The 5,653-nt window shown below is 37.6% G+C and overlaps 1 non-coding gene across 1 annotated transcript; it reads left to right on the forward strand.

Annotated features, from left to right (window-relative positions):
- Nucleotides 1–1,356: 1,356 nt before the first annotated feature.
- Nucleotides 1,357–1,431, forward strand: trnaa-agc (transfer RNA alanine (anticodon AGC)). The gene has a single exon. It is a non-coding gene; the product is annotated as a tRNA-Ala (tRNA).
- Nucleotides 1,432–5,653: the final 4,222 nt, after the last annotated feature.

Genomic DNA, 5,653 nt, shown 5'->3' on the forward strand with positions numbered 1-5,653 from the left:
CCGTGTTTTAAGCAAAAACATCAGAGAATTCTGTTCGATTTTTCTGAAATCAAGACACTCCTGTTGTTTTGCTTCTGGAGTGAAAACATCTTGTTTTACAGTTTTTCCCATTGCTAACTCACTAAAATGACACACACAGCACAATTACTTAAACTGACACACAGAGAGCAAAACCTCTGCTCAAGTCTCCTAAAGTCGAAACACATTTTCTGCCTTACACACACTTTGCAAATCAAAATGGTAATTTTTAAAAGCACTGAACACGGTTCCAATCTGACATAAATCCACATGTTAAAACACTGCTATTCAAAATGACACTACATGAGCTAAATGGCCAAACATCTCACTGGTTAATGGTTAACACTTCAAGGATGGACGCACTATGAAAGTCAGTTTTTCTCAATTTTTTACACACAAATTCTGGTACTTGAGACACAATGAGCACAACATGAAACTCATTCCTCCTGAACCCATTCTGCTAAACTACACGCACAGTTCCTGCTTTACACTCAAACTGCAGCTCTAAAACACACTTTTCTCAAAACACTACACACAATTCTCTGCTTTTGGTACAATTTTCATGCAGAAAATATCTTGTTTTCACACTGCCATTCAGATACACACACTGGCTCATCACAAGGGCAAACACCGTCACACAGTTTTACAAAAAAAGTCCTCAGTCATGATGATGAATGGAGAAGAGTTTCACATTGAGCACATCAGTGTTCAGCTGGCTCTTATAAAGGTCTACATATGATGGTGTGTGTGTGTGTGTCATTTGAAAACAAAATACCATTTTGAGAAGAAATAACCGTTTTGAATGTAAAGTTTCATTTTGCAGGAGAATTAAGGGGTTTTACCCTTTTTTTTGTTTGGATTTGTGTGTAGAGTTCTGAGAATATGTGTCAGGGATCAGGAAATGGAGGACCGAGATGCAGAAGAACAATAATTACAGTTTATTAATAAGACAGATCAACAAGACACAAGAGGGGTAGTGGAAGAGTGACAGTCCAAACACCAGGGCAGGGGACAGACACCACGATGACGGGCAGGGGAGGATGACCACTGAGACCAGTCCAGGCAGCCAACGATCTAGAGGACAGCTTGGGAGGAAACACCAGGCAGGGCGAAGGTGGACCAATCCAGGCAGGAACCTGAGGCTTGATGTTCTCACAGAATCAGCTCCCGTCTAGGCTGACAGGCAGTGGAGACAGCGGCCAGGGAAAAACTTAGGACAGAAAACACAGGACACACACGCGACAAGACTCTAGACGGGACAAGAAATAACGAACAAACTAAGAACTATGACTAAATGAAACAAAACTTAAATAATAACTGGAGCTAGCAAAAACTATAGCTTTCCTGTAGCTCAACCAGTAGAGCGTGGTGCTAGCAACGCCAAGGTCATGGGTTCGATTCCCAGGGAAAGCAAGAAATGATAATAATGTAAAATGTGTACCTTGAATGCAATGTAAGTCGCTTTGGATAAAAGCGTCTGCCAAATGCATAAATGTAAATGTAAATGTAAAATGCAAAAAGGGAAAAAATAAAACCAATCTCTGTTAAAAGACTGAACTAAAAATAAAAGTGGAAAACTGGAAAAAATAAAATAAAAAGGTCAGCTATCAAAACCAAGAAAACTAAACAATAAGGCTAGAGAGAAATACAAAAATATAACCATGAGAGAAAATAAAGTCAGAAACTAAACTAGACTAAAAAATACAGGAACAAAGAAAAAAAATGCAAATAAATCCAAAGCTAGAAAAACAGGAGACACTAAATCTAGAACAGGCTAGACAAGGAGCTAGAGACATGTACGCACAAGCAAACACACACCGACATACACAACGAACCAGCAAAGACATGAGGGAAGGTAGCACAATATAAAGAGACCAGAGCACATGAGGAACAGGTGAGCACAATCAGTGAAAGGAGGACTAGACCGGACTAAACAAGGGGGCGTGGTAACAGCAAACAAAGAGGCAGGACAAGAGGAACACAAGACAGACACAAAGGGCCCTATTTTAACGATCTGAAACGCGTGTCAAAGCGTGAAGCGGAAGTAACTTTGTGGGCGGGTCTCGGGGCTGTTGCTATTTTCCCGGCGGGATAAATGGCTCTTGCGCCCGGCGCAAATCTAAAATGGGTTGGTCTGAAGTAGCTTCATTATTCATAGGTGTGGTTTGGGCGTAACGTGAATAAACCAATCAGAGCGGCATCCAACATTCCCTTTAAAAGCAGGTGCGCAAGGTCCATTATGGATCACTATTATTATGGCGTATTTACCAGGCGCACGCCAGGAGCGGTTCACAGCCGAGGAGACTGATGTTCTTCAAGAGCAGCCCTTACGAAACAGAAATATATTGCAGTATATTGGAAAATTTCATGCAATACATTAGGAAATATATTAACATATATGGGATTTAATATTTATATCTTTCAATATATTGCAAATATATTAAAAGCGGCAATCATTTGTATATTTTGCAGTATATTACATGAATATATAATATATTTTATAATAACATCAATATATTATTCCATATATTTACAATATATTAAAATATATTTCAAGTAATATATTGGTAAATATATTTTCCTTTCGTAAGGCAGTGAAAGACAGAGGAGTTGTGTTGTAGCCTATGGGGATGGGAGAAACACACCCAAAAGAGCGTTGGTTAAACAGTTTTTTCAGTTTGTCAGTCTTTTTTTTTTTTTTTTCCTGGTTCTTGACGGACAAACCAGTTTGTCAGATGTCCTTATATACAGATATGTCTTGCCACTATTGGGCAAACAGGTCTGATCCTAAATTACTACAATTAGCCTGAATCATTTGTAAGCTAGATTTATGCCTATTTTTTCACATCTTCGTGGCACACCACAATGATTTCCGTCATCTCATGTGTTAATATTTTTTTTAGTGTAACAATTTATGATTTGCAAAAATAACTGTTGCATCTGTGTAGATTACATGAGCAAAGTGTCTGCGCGTTGTGCACGCTATACATTATGGTCAAGCATGCGCTCTTAAAATAGCATAATGAACAACGCGCCGCTGACTGTAGACGAGGTTTTTTCTGGTCAGTGGCGCAACTGTTTAATGGAACAGCAAAATAGCACCAGGGATTGTTTGCGCCGGAACACGCCTCCTTTTTTGCGCTGAACCGCCCAGGGAGCGCAAGCTCATTCACTAGTTTAGCGACGTGCTTCTGTGGAGGGAAAAGCACGCTTTGCGCGGGGGCAAAATAGGAACGACACATGCAGCGGTGTACAAAGTCAACTGCGTTGGGTGCAAGATAGGGCCCAAAGAGAGACAGATCCATGCACTAAGACACAACACAAACATAGAAACATTAAACAAAGACAAAACAGACAGAGCTGCCAGGGCAGAACCCTGACAATATGAGGCATGCTTTCAGAAAATGTGTGTAAACAATTGAGAAAAACTGTAATTAATTATTTTCTGGAATATTTTTTCATTTATTCTTTTTTCAGGTTACAGTTTTTTTGTGAGCATATTTTTGTCCAATGTAAAAAAAATACACTGTAAACATTTTTTGTTGGTTTAACTTAAAAAAGTAAGTAATCTGGTTGCCTTAAAATGTTGAGTTTATTGAAATTAAAATTTTGAGTTGATGCAATGAAGGAAATTAGTTTAATAAATAGAAACTCAAAATATTATTGTATCTGAACCACATACAAAATGTGATAAATCATGAAAATAGCTCAATGTGGCTGCATCATCACAAATTTTAAAAAAAAATTACCCAATATGCTTACAAAATCGTTTAATAATATTTTAATAAAGGATGTCGAATCTCAATTTTTTTTTATTGTATTAACTCAAAATTTTAAGGCAACCATGGTAACTTTTTTCTAAATAATTTTTTACAGTGCAGTGTTTATGTTGGACTGACTGGTGAAAATTTAAATAATAAATGTTTCAACAGCATGTTTGTGTATCTGTAAATATTTATGAGCATGTGAACAATCTGAAGAAATTTCTACAACTTGAACTACATAATATTACACATAATATTTGGCATAGTATTATGACAAAGCCTTCTAAAGATGAGAGTGCTGTCCATTACGCCCAACAGTGTGTAGTTGGTTAGACACAAATCTGCTAATATGAAGGAAGTGTGTGCCAGTTCATGCAAAAGTTTGATTTTGATAAAACTATGTGCAGTTTTTTGCAAGATATATGAGGTGTTTTGCAGTTTAGGTGCGTGATTTTGTGAATTGTGTTAGTATTTTGATAAAACCAGCCTAGTTTGCAAAATTGTGTGTTAGTAATTGGAAAAAAACTGTAAGATGTTTTGATCATTGTGTTGGAAAAGAATATGATTTTTTTTGCAGTGTACCAACCACCAACTACAGACCTCCTTCTGAAATCCACACATTCTTCCTTTATTCCCAAACTGGTTTTGTTGCTCTTCCTGTCAGTCTCTCGCGGGGCAGGAAACGCTTGTTTACTAGCGTTAAAAACACGAGCTTTCACACACAAAGATCTCAGAGGAAGTTTACTACGACCTAAACTTCATCTGAATTAATGACATCCTTGGGCAATCGTGTGAATCAGGCCAACATCTCTTCCTAATGAGCGTTTTATTAGGAAAGACCTTCCTTTCCTTTTCACTAAAAAAGCATCATGTTCATTTTAAGAATCAATAAAAGTACATATCCACTGCAAAAACATGCTTTTCTTACTTAGTATTTTTGTCTTGTTTAGTCAAACATTCTTACATTAAGAAACATTTACCAGACAAGCAAAAGTAATTGTCTTGTTTTGGGGAAAAATAACTCAAAATGAAGAGAGTTTCTGCTTAAAATAAGATAAATAATCTGCCAATGGGGTGAGAAAAATAATCTTAATTCAAACAGAAAACAAGATTATTTTTCTCACCCCATTGGCAGATTATTTATCTTATTTTAAGCAAAAACTCTCTTCATTTTGAGTTATTTTCCCCAAAACAAGACAATTACTTTTGCTTGTCTAGTAAATACTTCTTGTTTTAAGAGTTTTTAGATGTTTGGACTAGAAACAAGACAAAAATACTGAGTAAGAAGAGCATTTTTTCAGTGTATGAAGTAAATGAGTGTTTCTTCTTCATATGTAAAGTGTGTTTTCGTTTGCCTCCCTCAGCCCCGTCTCGCTGTTTTCTGTTGAAATGACCCTGAGTTTTGCTGGAGCAGAAGCAGTAATTATCCCGAGCCGAGTGTCCGCCGCTGCTTCATCTGTTGGACTAATGAGGAAGGCCAAAGCTCACGGCCTCCTGACAGCATCAGAGGAGAGTTCACCATACGGTCACATTACCAAAGGTCATCATGGGCCTTGCTGGCATCTTTCTCCACTTTTCTTTGGTGCTGCATAAGCTACAAGATTATCATTATTACTGCTTATGTGTCACGTTTCCCTTAATGGGGCGAAGACTCAAATGCAGGAAGATCAGTTTATTATAACTCATAATATAATACTAACATAAACAAAGAACTTAGAATAAACCTAAACATAAAGAACTGAAAGCAGAAAACACGACCGGGAAACAGATGACATCGATCCGACAGACTGATGGGCGGGGCTAATGAGAGACCAGCATGACTTCAATCTGATAAACAACCCTCATTAGCATACAGACACGCCCCGTTATAG

This window comes from Pseudorasbora parva, chromosome 17, assembly GCF_024679245.1.
Source record: "Pseudorasbora parva isolate DD20220531a chromosome 17, ASM2467924v1, whole genome shotgun sequence".
Classification (NCBI taxonomy): Eukaryota; Metazoa; Chordata; class Actinopteri; order Cypriniformes; family Gobionidae; genus Pseudorasbora; species Pseudorasbora parva.